The following is a 14,802-nucleotide window of genomic DNA, read 5'->3' on the forward strand; positions in this document are numbered from 1 at the left end:
GGGTTGCCAACTGGCTTACTGACAGAACCCACACTGTAAAAGTAGCAGACTCCAAATCCAGCTCCAGATAAGTGGGTGGTGGAACAAAGTCTCCTATTGGATACTGAGGGAGACTCCAGCCACCAGACCTGATCTTGCCATAAGTATCAGAATTACAGGAAAATCCACTGGATGTGTTACACAAGACCACTGCACTGCCAAAGTCCATTGCTGAATCATTGTGTGATACCTGGCTAGTGAGACCAGACCAGTGGAAGCCAGCATGTACCCAAACAGCTTCAGAAGTAGACAGGCAGGAAGCTTTTTGTAAAAAAGCAGAGAGACTGCCCAAGACTGAAGACTCAAAATTCTGGATACTTGAAGCTTTGCAATCTGAGAAACAGTGTGCAAGTGGCAACCTATAAATTCTAGTGCCTGAACTGAATGGAGACTTGACTTCTGGTAATTAACCATGATCTCCAAGGAATTGCAGAGCTGAAGTAAAGTATCCCTGGCCCTAAGGATGCTCTCATGGGAACAGTTAGGAATAAATTATCCAGGAAAGAAAAAAGACCCGAAACCCCTTCAGCCTGAGCCAGTGTGCTACAACAAACATGCACATGAACACCCATGGGCAGTGGTGAGACCAAATAACAGCACTCTGAATTGGTAGGGATTGGTTCCCAGCTGAAAGGGCAGAAACCTCCTGGAATGCCTCTCTATCTTTATATGATGGTAGGCATCCTTGAGGTTGATCAAGCATATCTGGGTAGTCTTTCCTGAGCAGAGGTAATATGGACTACACACAGTGACCATCTGGAACGTCATCCATTTTACAAAAGGATTGAGCTTGCTCAATTCCAGGTTTGGCCCGAAATCCTTGTTCTTTTGAACCAAAAAGAATCTTGAGTAGACCACGGATACTCGCTGGTCGGGTGGGACCTCTTGGATGACCCGATTTGTCAACAGCTTCTGAATCGACTTCTGCTTCCCATCTCTGACGGGGTGGAAAATCTGGGAGATAGGAGGGATTCAAATTTGAAACTTCTAAAACTGGAACTGAATAACCTCTGGATACAACTCACACCCACGAGGCCAAGGTGTACAGCCAAACGACCCTTGACTGCCTTCCACAGCAGAACAGTCAGGTAACCCTTCAGTATCACTAACAGGGCCCTCCAGGAGAAAGTATATAGAAGCCCTGAGTCTGCAGACTGCCCCTATCACATAGGCAGCATCCATTATGGTTACCTCCTTGCAGCAGGGAAAACCCTCAAGAAGAGTGTCTTGAAAAGACAATTACTTCCTGAAGATGCCGTCCCCACCCCTTTGGTTCCAGGAGAAGGACTTCTGAGGAGTAGCAAAATGTACACCTGCAGCAGATTTCTTTCCATCTTGCTCACTCCTGGTCAAAGTGTCTAACTTTCAGCCTGAACAATGAGGAGCCATCAAATGGGGCATTAATGAAAGAAGCAGTCTGAAAAGTTACACAACTTCATCCAAGTGTGGCAATGAAGAAGCCAGTAGCTCAGAACATTCAATCAGCCACAATGGACAGCAACCTCATGGAAACATTAGCTATAGATTGTAAGGTGGATAACTAAGCCTCCACAGACTTCAGAGACTCTGGAGTCTAAAGAGTTTTAACAACCCTCAACATTTCTGACACAATGTCCCTTTGAAGCCTGTTCAAGTTGGCTTAATTAGTGCACTTAGCACAAACACAGCTGAGGCTTAAGAGCACTTCCTTAAAATGGTCCAACATCTGAGATTCTCTGTTTGGGAGATGAACCAAGGAACTCTTCTGAAATGTGTCAGACCCAGTGGTTTACTCCTATCCAAAGGAAATTAAGGAGTAGATACAAGCTTAGTTTTCGGTTTCTTTTTGACAGGAAAATTGGGGTCAACTGTGTTACTAATTGCAGCAGCAGCTTCCCCAGAGATAGGGCACAGTATTCTGATACAACAGATAAACCTTCCCTATTCCCTCTCCTAGGGCAGACGAGAGTGGTTCTCCCATGCCCACTGAGAGGTCCCCAACAGCTGCAGATGACATAGTTAAGCTCTGCTCCATAATGGCTGCATGCGCTACAACAAATATGATTGGTCTGTGGTATAACAAATGACTGCAGCAGTCTCACTCACCTACAGCTGAGGCAAATTACTATCCTACTGTGGTGGCAAAGGCTGTTGGCCTAATTTTTTTCTTTTGGCTGGAAGAAGGACCAGCCATGGGACAGGTAGCTTGTTCTATTGTCAGTTAGAAGATGGTACCCTCTTTTTCGGGGAAGACCAGCAGCAATTATCAGTAAACAGTACAAGTCTACAAAAGTTACTATTTTTTTACAGAAACACAGTAAAAAGCATTTTAAAACACTGTGCCGGCTCCATAAAAGTAAAATAAACAATTTGCCCACAGAAAAAAATGTTTTCTATTGCACTACTTTTAAACAGATAGAAAAAAACGAGTCTACTGTTTAAAAGTACATTACAGTGTTGCGGCAATCCATTAAAATACAACATGCCTAGCTTTTAAAGCAACTTTCCTGAAAAGGAAAGTAATAAAATAACAAAATAAATTAAAAAAAAAAAACTGGAAGGCTTCCCCCAAAGGTAACTTCTCTGCCCAGCAAAGAAAAGCACAAACTGACCGTCAAATCCTCAAAAGCATCACAGCAGCATACTCTTTGTTGGCAATAAAGCTCTGAAGGGTTTTGCACCCAAACTGGTCTTGACAGCTCAGCTCAAGCTGCCCGATAGTCTGGGCACGTAGGTGTCCTGAAGCTTTGGAAGCAAGCCAGCTGCTATACCCTTGGCAACATACAGCCCATATAGTCAATGCTACTGCAGCAGTGATCAATATGATGAACATCTAAATTTGCATAGGGCAGCAAAGAGCAAATATGATTAGTGTGGCTTTGCACATCATGGCTTTCTGTAGAAACCTGGGTATTAGGGGAAGGGGGAGTGCATAAAGAAGCCTGGAGAGCTACTCTCTGACTAGAGAATTTCTCAGGGACTGCCCCACTTGAGACCAAGGCAAAAAAGGTGCTGCACTTGGTGCTGGTCAGGAGGCAAATAGACTGCAGCAAGGATGGCCAAAGGAAATGAACAGCCATTGCTCTACCATTGGACTGAGACTGTGCATCAGGATTGGCTCACTGAGCCTATCAGTAAGACAGTTGGCTCTCTCGGGAAGGTGTGCTGCAATCTGAAAGCAATGAGACTCTGGTTCCTCCCTGCTTGTCAATATACCACACACCATCATGTTGTCAGTTTGGATGGAAATCACTCCAAGGGGCAAGTTGTCCTGCAGCTCCTGAAATGCAAAGAGGAATGCCCTCATTTCCAAGACACTGATGTGAAGGTTGGCCTTTTGATTCCAAGCACCTTGTACCATCCTCCCTGATAATATCACCCATTAGTCCAAAGAGGCAGCATCTTGGGGACAACAGAACCTTAAAAGGTCTGATTGGGGATGTCAGCTACCATTGTTAAGTAAACACTGCAAAGGATGGCAATAATTACTGGAGCAGAATAGCTGTTCCAAAGCTAAGACCACTGAAACTCACAGCAGCCACTGAGGTATCCTCATGTGATGGAGAAAACTGCACCTTGAAAATGGAATAAGTCATTATCCCCAAAATTCTACACACTAGCACTATTACTGGACAGTGATACTGAAGCAGAGTCTGGATTGAATTTTGCAGGTTCTGAATTCTGGCCATAGACAAACTATATATGTCTTTATGTCAAGATGGCATCCAATTAATTCAATGGTTTGAGTTTGTACCGGTTTTTATTTTTTTCATAGGTTATTGATGTGCCAAAGGAGAAGCAAGATGTGTGCAGTGATGAGCGACTTGTTTTGGCAGCAAGGAGCCAGTTGCCCAGGTATGGAAACACAAATTATTTTAAGTCAAAAATGGGCTGGAACACTGCCATACACTTCAATACTCAGGGAGGCTATGGTGAGACCAAAAGGCAGGGTCCTTAACTAGAAATGACTAGTTCCCAAGCAAAAGCTGAAGAATCTTCCAAGAACTTTAGCTATCTTGAGGTGAAGATAATTGTCCTGGAGATTTATAAAGGCACATCCAACCACTAGCCTGCAGGCAAGGCAAACTTGTTTGCATTTTGACAATCCTGAACTAGGTCTCTTTTACCAAAGTATTGAGATGACAAAGGTCCAGAATTGGACTACTCTTTGGAACAAAATACCCTGATGCTATCTGGTCTGATAGGACCTCCTAAGGTGGCTTTTTTTTGTAGAGGAGAAATTATTCTCTTTTGTTTGCCTTTTGTTGATTGGGTTTTTTTATGCAAGGTACAGACAGGGGAAGTCAGTCATAGTGCATTCTTATTAAAGGTCACTTTAAAGTTGTCTGCAAAGTCACAACGGTGAAGCCAGAGATGACTTCATAATGCCCACATCTGCGTCATGTGCTACCTCATCAACTACATTATGAATCAGCAGTATGAAGAAGTTAGAAACTTTGAACACTACCTAAAGTAGTTTCCAACTGTCTTCTCAAGTCTGGGGTGTGTGGTATCTTTAAAGAAGCTAACATTTGCTCTGCTAGATCATTCTGAAATAAGTGCATGCAAGTGGCATAGTTCAAAGCCCCGACAGCAAAGGTATCTGAAGCAAACGCCCACTTCTCTATCCTACACAACCACCCTGGATTCTTTGTTGGCTGAGTGGACAGAGGCTCATCATGCAAACTCTCACTGTTGTCTCTGCTACGATAGAGTCCAACAGATAACCCATGTAGCAAAGCTGCCTGTACTTGGGGGTTTAAGTATTTTGTTGGGCTTTCATAGTACTGACTCAGAAATACAGCTCTTGCCGTGCCTTCCTGGTGGCCAAGTCAACTAGGTGGCTCCTAGAATGCACCATCCAAACAGCAGAGGGGCCAGATAGGCCTCAAACAGGACCTTGATTGGACAGGTTGTGTTTGTCAGCCATTCTCCCCTCTTCCACATTAATTCTAAGATTTCACCAAAGTTGACATCCTCTGGAAGGGACTTTGGGGAGCTCTCTATCATCTGAGTGGGTGCCCAACGTGAAGTCTCTGTAGGGGAGTCAGTGTGTCTCCTCTTGCACATCCTCTTTCTTGGCATCTTGGAAGGGGTAAACCCAAACCCTGAGGAGGACTTCACTATCTATGGGCAGATTTTCAAAGGCCATTTCCTCTGTTCTGACCTAGGATGTATGATGGAGCTGGGAAAGAGAAGAGTGAAAGTCTGCTGTTAATTTCGAACACACCCAAATTGTAGCACTCACAGGAGAAGCCATTACCCTCCCCATTACCTAAAAAGCCAATCTCAAGTCAGGCAGGTCCGAAAAGCCCCCAGCGGTTGCCTGCAATATTCTTCCAAAGTGGGAGACACCAATGAAAGCATCTCTGAAGCAGACAAGAGTAAATTGCCTGAAGGAAGGGAATGGTGCAAAGCCTCAAAAGTTGACACTTCTGACACTGCAAAGGAAGACACACAAGATGAATCAGAAAACCGTGCCAAAAGCCCAGTATCAAGATATCTGTCCTACAACTCAGACTCCAAATGTCTCCAAGTAGAGTGTGTCAGATCCAATACCTCAAGTACTGAGCTGGGAGGACCAGTTAGCCCCAAGGAAATGAACTGATCCCTCTTCCTCAGTCTCAAAGTACCAAGGAATGGACCAGGGAAGAAGCCAAGATAAGAAATTATTGGATGGCCCATTCTATCAGACACTGCGGCGGGGGGAAAGGGAGAAAATCCACCTTGATCTATACCTTTAAGAATGCCCGCATCATTTGATTACAATCTTTAAGGATGTAAAGGAACAGAAAGATGATGACAGAGAAGGCCAAGACAGGATCAGAAGCAATTCCCTCTCCAACATTGGGCTGACTATCCTTTTAGTGGATCTATGTGTGATGACAATCAACTTGGAGAAAGATGGGGTTGATGAACTCAGTCTACGTCAAGATCTGTGCCAATGGAGATGGTTCTGCTATGGCAGTCTTTGGGGCAGATGATGCAGCCACATCATTGTGTTTTAACTTATCTGGAATCCTTGCTTTCCAGTCTCTCCATGGGTTTCTCTTTGTCTGTTTGGTTCATCAGCCTCAGGATCTGTAAAAGCCCTAAAATCAAAGGATATACAGACATACTCTGCAGATAGATGTGCACTCCCAGCACACCATGCAAGACTCATGGATGTCCTTGGGAGAATTTTATGCTTGCATTGTAAGCACTTTCAGAATCTCTTCTCTGTCGTTATCCTTTTCCACAGTACAAAATGGCAGAGAGTTACGCACACAAAGAAACACTTCAAGACTAGAGTACCACCAGAGTAACAAACTATGAAATAAAGAAAAAAAAAATCTTACCTAAAATCAAGCCAAGCTAACTTTGGCAGGCTAGGGGACTGTCAGTCGATGTTAGAGAAGGCAAAGTATGCAAACAGATTATAAAGTGAGAATCAAATATTAAACAGTACATGAAAATATTTTTATGAAGATCTGACAAGTATAAAAAACTCAAAAAAAGTGGTAAAGCACCTGACTTGCGAGACCTGTATCCAATCACTATGGTGGCAAACAAGATCTGAGGTAGCTTCACTTACATGTGCATTATAGGAGGAAAAAAGTAAAGGACCTTGAGTTTGGAGCATTAGTTTGTCAGCAGAGAGCTTACAAGCAGCCTGAAAATCCATCAGATAGGATAGGATAGATGAGATGAAAGGATTCTGGGGAACCACCTTTGCCACAGCCAGCAGACTTAGACAACAGGATGGACAGCGTATGTTGGGAGATATGTCCACTGGGACCACGCAGCTAGCACTGTTAGGAAGCACATTATGAAATTTAAGAGGCCTCCTGGATCAATGACTGACACTTTCTTCTTGGAACCTTGTTTAGGCCTAAAAGACAAGGGTCTAACTGGGGGTTTATAGAGGTAGCTCACAGCAGTCAAAGCTTACCTTCTCTTAAAGGATTTATCTACCAAATCTTAAGACTGGCCAATAAAACTACCCAGACATTCAGTAACCAAAACAGATTACCCAAGGTCTTTTTTCATGGAAAAACAGCCACAGACAGGCCATCCTGTGCAGGCAAGTGCCACAACCTATCATTACTGTCACTGCAGCCAAAGTTACTAGAAAACAAATTGCAACCTGTAGGCAGTTTTGACAACTTTTTAAGTCCGATGCGGAGGAAGATCAAAAAGCTTTCAGAGCACATGAAAGACTATGGAAGTCTGACACTCAGGAAGATAAGGTAAACACAGCTAAGGAATTTAAATCCCAGAGTGGCAATAAAACAAAGCCCTTAAAAACCGCTCTGTCCAAGACATGTTTGCCTGATGCACAAACTGTAGTCTCTTGGTCCTGTGCCAAGCTGAGGAGATCATGCAGGAGTTCTCTAGTATGCCGAGCCAGGATCTCCCTCCATTATTGGGAGGGTTTCTATAAAGACAGAGGGGCAGAAGTTTGTGCATTTGTAACTGGCTAAACAGCATCCATAATAATGGGGTCCAAAGACACTGGTGGGTCTAAGGTTCTTACTCCTACTTTTCCAGTGATTCAATAGAAAATTACTGGGTCAAAGGGATGAGGCCAGACCATTCTTCCAAATACAGTGAACATTTATTGAAAAGCTGTAGGGAGGAGATTACTCAGTCTTTATCCAGCTCTAAGACAACAACCTCCGCTTCCTTAAACCCTTGCCACAAAACAGACAAGTCTTTCCAACACTGAAAAGGATTGGTTCATGAACTAGAATAAAGTAAAATATTCACCAAGGCACAAAAATTCACTTCTAACAGAATCCACAGGTACCACCAAGGATCGAATACCAGCAGTTATCTTTGAAAACACAGCTTTAATAAACAAAAATCACCTATCTACTACGTTTTCGTTTACAAGTTACTTCATCAGATGCAGACAGACCTGTGAACCATTCCTTTTATACTGCCTCTACTTGAATTGAGTTTATTACCCAATAAAATAAAAATGTTACTTAACAATTAATACAGAACGCAATAAATATAAAGTGACTATGTGCATATACAACCTTCTCTGAATGATAAGTACATATACCACCATTAAAAACCATGTTACCTAAATACTTGCGTCTAAAAATTCATGCTTTATGTTAAATCCTTCATAAATTAATATAAAATCATATAAAATCATGTACTTTAAAACTTTTAAGACTTATTTAAAAGGATTGCATGTAAAATATAGAAAATTGAGTGATTGTGGTTTTTGTTCATTTTCATTAAAGCTGTGTTTTCAAAGAAAACTTCTGGTATTCGATCCTTGGTGGTACCTGTGGATTCTGATTGGTTCATGAACTGATGCATGCAGAAATGAGCAAATAGAGGTTGGGTGCAAGGACATAAACAAGCTTGCACCAAGTCACATTCTCCACGGGTACACTGTCAGCCAGTATGGACATGTCTCCCATTAGGACTGTAACAGCTGTCCAGCACCTAAACAAAGTACAGCTTTGCACCTACCATAAATGCAGATGTTAGAGTGTCTTCACTGCTGCAGTCATTGCACTTGGGTTATCCTGCCGTCAGGCGGTCCCACAGTCGGCCAGAGTTCCAAAGTGTTGGTCCGGCATCGGTTGCTGTCGCTTCTTCCCTGACGTCAGTGCGCTAGGGGTATATAAGATGCAGCAGACGCCATTTTCTTCAGTTTTTCTTGCCCCAGATGTCAGGTACCCCCAAAAGGATAGGCAATACATATTGCTTACAAAACGTACATAAGGTAAAAACATAACCTTTAGTAGCCAGCAAATACACCACATAAAAAGTATAGTGTAGAAAGATATAAAGAAGACCCAGCTAAGAAAGAGGGAAAGGCGGGTGAGTAACCAGGACTGCAGTAGTGAAGACACTAACATCTACATTTATGGTAGGTACAAAACTGTACTATGCTTGTGTTTCACTGCTGCAGTCATTACACTTGGGAAGAACCCCAAAACCGAGTCAGGGTGGCTGGTTCTAGAGAGGATTTGGTGTGGCTATGAGGCCCTGCAGCACTGCAGTGGCAAAGCCAGCTCTGGATCTGGAGTAAAGAGGCAAGTGGTAATGCTTGGTAAAGGTGTGCACTGAACTCCAAGTTGCAGCTTCCAAAATGTCCTTGGTAGGTACTCTAAGACAGGCAGTAGAAGCTGCAGTTGCCCTGGTGGAATGTGGTATAATATTAGATGGTACAGGCTTCCCATGCTGTGTGTAGCAGAACCAGATACAGTGTCCTATCCACTTTGAAATGGTCTGCTTTGAAACAGCCTTTCCCTGTGATCTTGCAGCATAGGATACAAACAATTGCTCAGTTTTCCTGAAAGCTTTTGTTTTGTCCAAGTAGAAGCGTAATTGTCTGTGTATGTCCAAGGAATGTAGAATTCTCTCCCCTTTATTCTGGGGGTTTGGATAAAATGTTGGCAAGTGAATAGTTTGGTTGAGAGCCACACTGGATACCACCTTAGGCATAAATGAAGGGTTTGTTCTTAAGGAAACCCTGTCTTGGTGAAAAATGATGAAGGGCTCCACTGCCATTAGTGCCTGTAGTTCTGAGACTCTTCGTGCTGAGGTTATTGTCAGTAGCAGGGCAGTTTTCCATGATATACATTTTATTTCTGCTGCATTGGCTAGCTCAAAAGGAGGCAAAGTGAGCTTTTCCAAGACAAAATTGAGGTCCCAAGTAGGTGTTGGTGCTCTCCAGGGCGGTCTTATGTTTTTTGCCCCTCTGAGGTACTGCTTTACCAATGGATGAGAGAAAATAGGAGGATCTGTGTTGTAATGAGCAGAGATGGCAGAAGCGTGGATCTTAATGGATGAGAAGGATAGTCCTTTGTCCAGCATCTCAGTTAAGTATTGTAGCATCTGAGGTATGTTAGGGACAAGAGGGTCAAGGCTTTGAGCCTGGTTCCAGGCACAGAATCTCTTCCACTTTCCTGAATAAGATTTCCTGTTGCTAGGCCTTCTGACCTCCAAAATGACATCCATAACAGCTTTTGAGAGAGGTGTTGCCTGTTTGGCTAATGAATCTGCCATGCAGCCAGGGAAAAGGTTTTGAGCTGTCTGCGTAGGATCTGATTGTTTTGTTGAGTCAGAAGGTGTGGAATTTGAGGCAAAATCCAAGGTGGGCCTCGAGCTAAGTTCTTTAAGATTGGGTACCAATGCTGGCGTGGCCAGTCTGGAGCAATCAGAATAATCTATGTTTTTTCTTGTCTGGCTTTTAGGAGAACCTTTGAAAGGAGAAGCAGAGGAGGGAAGGCATAAACGTGTAGGCTTTTCCAGCTGAACGAAAGAGCATCCACTTTCCATGCTTGTGTGTGAAAAGTCCTTGTGCAGAATTTTTGTAGTTGGCAGTTCAGTGGGGAGGCAGAGAGATCTATGTCCGGGCACTCCCATTTTTGCATTATCATGCTGAAAACTTGATTTAAATTTCCACTTGTGAGGATCCATGATGTTTCTGCTTAGGTCGTCTGCCAGAGTATTTTTCTTTCCTGGCAGGAATTGTGCTTGCAGATGAACTTGATAAGTTAGAGCAGAGTTCCACAAGGTCATGGCTTGTCTGGACAGAGGGTAAGAATGAGTGCCTCCTTGCCTGTTTATGTACCACATTACTGTGGTGTTGTCTGTCTTTAATAATAATTGTCCTGGATGCAGAAGGTCCTTGAAAGCTGTTAGGGCATTCTGTACAGCCAACATCTCTTTTTGATTGATGTGTAGATGCATGTGGTCTGAGGTCCATTTGCCCTGAATACATTTTCCTGCCATGTGTGCTCCACAGGCGTAATCCGAAGCATCTGTTGTTAAAATCTGCCTGGCTGTGGGTAGTGTGAAAGGCTGACCCTTGTTGAGGTGACATGCCTGTGCCCACCATTGAAACTCCTGTTGCAGACAGGGAATTAGTGGTATTACCGTTTCCAAGCTGTGAGTGTTGATTTCAAACACTTTTTAGGTACCATTGTAATTTCCTCATATGCAGTCTGGCATATGGAATTAGAAGTATGTAGGATGCCATGAATCCCAAGGCCTGCAGAATTTTTCTTGCAGGTAGTTGGGACTTTGTTGCCATCAATTGAATATACTGAGTCAGTTCCTGCTGTGGTACTTTTTGAATAGCTCTCTTGTCCATGTGGGCTGCAATTCATTTTTGTGCCTCTGTCCATTGATTTTGTTGCAGGTCTGGCATTCCTTTTAGCCTTGGTAGTGTGAAAGTGGAACCTGTAACCTTAAGACACAATATTCAGCACCCATTTGTCCTGGGTGATTGTTTGCCAGTTTTGTGGAAAAAGTGCTAGTTTCCCACCTAAGGGAGCTGCCAACAGGGTAGAGTTTGGCATTGGAAGGGGAAAGTCATTGAGATTGTTTCCTGTAAGGTTGTGACTTGTCCTCACCTCCTTTTGGAGTTGAAGCACCCCATTGTCGTGGTCTGTAAGATCCTTGGGGCTGAGATCTGCCTCTTTGTGGCCTGACACTGGAAAGGACCAATTTTTAGTAGGCCAATTTCTGCTAAATCTTGGTGGCTGTACCCATAAGAAATTCTTCACTGTTTGCATAGATTTTGCCTTATCCTCCATTTTCTTTAATACCTCCTCTGCTTTAACACCAAATAAAATATCTTGCTGTAAAGGAGCATCTAATAATTTTGCCTTAACATGATCTGGTAAGGCTTGTTCCTTTAACCAAGCATGCCTTCGAATCACAGATGCTGTAATTGCTGCTCTACAAGAAGCTTCTAATGAATCAAAACCAACTGCAAGTAGGTTTACCTACTTGTTCAGCTGCATGCAATAAATCCTGCATTTCCTTAAAATCAGATTGTTCTGCACTTGTACTCATTTTCTATTTTAACTGAGACAGTAAATATTGTTGATATTTAAGCATGTGAAACTGGCAGTTTAAAGCTCTCACTGCTAATGTTGCTAAGGTGTAAACTTTCTCTCCCCCCCCCCCCCCCAATCTGTCTAATGCTCTGGAATCCCTGTCCGAGGGAACTGGATTTTTAGCTGTGGAGGCCTTTACCCCTTTGGGACCCTGGGAAATAGTTTCTGGGTCAGCAGCAGGGGTTTTATAAAGAAATTTGAGACAGTCAGGGACTCTGTAGTACCCATCTGGCTTGACTGGAGCAGGGGGTAATGAATCTGGATTTAAACTGGATTCAGAGAACACATCATCCACAATATCCAACACTGGCAAAACAGCGAGGGGCCTGTGCTGAGGAAATAAAAGAAAATCTCAGAGTCTTTTCTTGGACTCTGAGTAATCTTGGCCCTCTCGGTGGAAATGCTCCCTCATGGTGTGTAAAGTTTCACTAAAAGAATAATCCTCAGGAGGAGAGACTGAAGGGATAGATTCTTCAGCATCAGAGTCCTCATAGGGGGGTAAGGAATATCCCTGGTATAAAGAGGAGTCAGAATATATAGAAATCTGGTCAGAGGAATCAGTCTGTATCCTGCCTAGGCCTTTTATCAGGAGGGGGATGAGTACCCCTGATCAGAGTAATTAAGTCTTCGGCCATTTTGAGCATCTGCTTTTTAGGCATGGAGGCCTAGCCAGGTGAATGCTGTACTTGCTTCTTTGTCTTTAATGTTGATTTAGACTTGGCTGTAGATGCAATGGTAAGCTGTGAAGGTCTGAAAACACCATCAGAAGCCGAAGCCTGCTCAGCAGCTCCGGACCCATCTGAAGGGTTAGTCTCCATAGGCCCAACACCTTGAGTATCCAGAGGCCTAGGCAACTCCACGTGGGAGTCTGTCGGAGCCTGTGGCTCTGAGGTAGCGGGTGTCAGGGGCTGCGAAAGCGCCTTACTGAGAACCGGCGACTGGCCTAGAAGAGGCTTCGTCAGTTTTAGGCCTCAGATGCCTGTTCTTACCATTATCTTTGCATTTTTTGTGAATTCCGGTCATCGGTTGCTCTGACGGCATGGTATAATTAAACTTTCGGCCAAAATAATGGCATGCAAAATCAAACTGACGTTTAATAGTGTGTTTGTTAAATCTAGCACAAAACCGACAACTAGTGACGTCGTGATCTGGGCCTAGGCATGGAATACAGTAAGAATGAAAATCCTTATGAGGTATTTGCTTCCCACAAGAAATACAATTATTAACTTTTACTGACATCGGTCTGAGGCATGAAAAAGTTTCCCCAACAGGGTACTTAGTTTTATTGAAGACTTCGGATCTGAAATCGAATTTGAAATCTCAGGAGTCGGCCGACCGGCACTTGCGAACTGCTTTTGCTTCGGGCACCGCGCTGCAAGAAAGACTGAAGAAAATGGCGTCAGCTGCATCTTATATACCCCCGGCACGCTGACGTCAGGGAAGAAGCGACAGCAACTGACGCCGGACCAAGACTTAGGAACTCTGGCCGACTGCTGCCTGACGGCAGGATAACCCAAGTGTAATGACTGCAGCAGTGTAACACTATGAACATCAAGAAATGTTGAGTCTGGTACAAAAGGAACACAGATTATTCTCAGCTCGGGCCATAGAGCTTTGACGAAACCAGAAAAGCTGACATTTGTCTGGTGAAAACACCCTCAGATGCAACTGCAACCACTGAGCTGCAGCCAGATAACTTGAGGAATTTCTTAGATATGTTCTTGGTAAATGCCAAAGAAGAGTGTCTCTCATAACCCAACACAGTCTCTCAAAGGTGGATGCTGGGTGTGTACCTCTCCAAGCGCCCTCAGCTACAAAGTGAAAAGCATTCATAAACTTGAGCTCTCACTAGCTGAAAGCAAGGTCCGACACTTGCCGCTAGGAAACCCATGAACCTTCGATTGTGCTTTCCAGGTAGCAAAGCAGACCAGAAGGTTCTCCATCTTTGTGCCTTAGGAAGGCCACAATGAATTGCTGGGCAAAGACTCCTGTACTTAATACCACCCACATCTCACAGACAGTAGAAATACCAATGTGATTCCTGTCTCTTTAATAGATGGCTACATAAACACTCGGGTATATGATACACATATACCTCAAAGCATCCCCAACACCAGTCTCCCACCTGGCATCTCTGAGAAGCAGGTCTTAAAACGCACTCTCCAGGGCCAAAAACACAGCCTCAGTGGGACAAGACAACAACCCAAGCCATGTTCTACATGGGTTAAAACAGGAACTGGCATCACCACTGGGCACGCTTTTCAATCACAGCCTAAGCACCTTCCACAAAGGGGGTGCATCCACAGACTCTGGGAAGTACAGATCCATTAGCCTGACCAGTCATATACAAGGCCATGAAACAAATCATCATGGACCTTAACAACAAAGGTAAAGGAACTCTCCAAATGCTCGACACCACCAAGTTTGGCTTTGTCAAGGGGATACTATGCCTGATAAACTTGGTGGACTTCAAGAAAGTCAAAGCCCTAGAAGCGGGCAAATCTGTGCATATGATTAACCTAGACTTAGCCAAGGCCTTTGATACAACTTCCCACTCAGGCATCACTGATAAACTCACCCAGCTGGGTATCAACCTATATATTATCAGGTGGGTTGCAAACTGGCTCACTGATGGAACTCAAAGTCAAAACACGGGACTCCACCTCCTCCAACAGACCTATAACCAATGGTGTTCTACAGGGATAGGTTCTGGGACCCCCCCACTGATCGGAAAAGTTTGCTGATAACTGCAAACTGGGAGCGATCACTGAAACCCCCCTAGTAATGTCAATATCCTGCAAGAAAATCTAACCCAGACTAATGACCGGTGCCAAAGTCATGGTTGTAAACTTAATGCAAAAAAAAAAAAGCATAATCATCATCCCCTTTGGCAAGGCTGATGTTCCTGCAAACTGCCACATCAATA

General features: G+C 43.8%; 1 protein-coding gene across 1 annotated transcript in view; it reads right to left on the reverse strand.

The window, feature by feature from the left end:
- The window catches only part of NUP35 (nucleoporin 35), an 813,253-nt gene that overhangs the window by 349,503 nt on the left and 448,948 nt on the right, over positions 1-14,802 (reverse strand). The window lies entirely within an intron of this gene.

The sequence above is a fragment of the Protopterus annectens genome, chromosome 6.part0 (assembly GCF_019279795.1).
Source record: "Protopterus annectens isolate FY-2018-M chromosome 6.part0, PAN1.0, whole genome shotgun sequence".
Taxonomy (NCBI): domain Eukaryota; kingdom Metazoa; phylum Chordata; order Ceratodontiformes; family Protopteridae; genus Protopterus; species Protopterus annectens.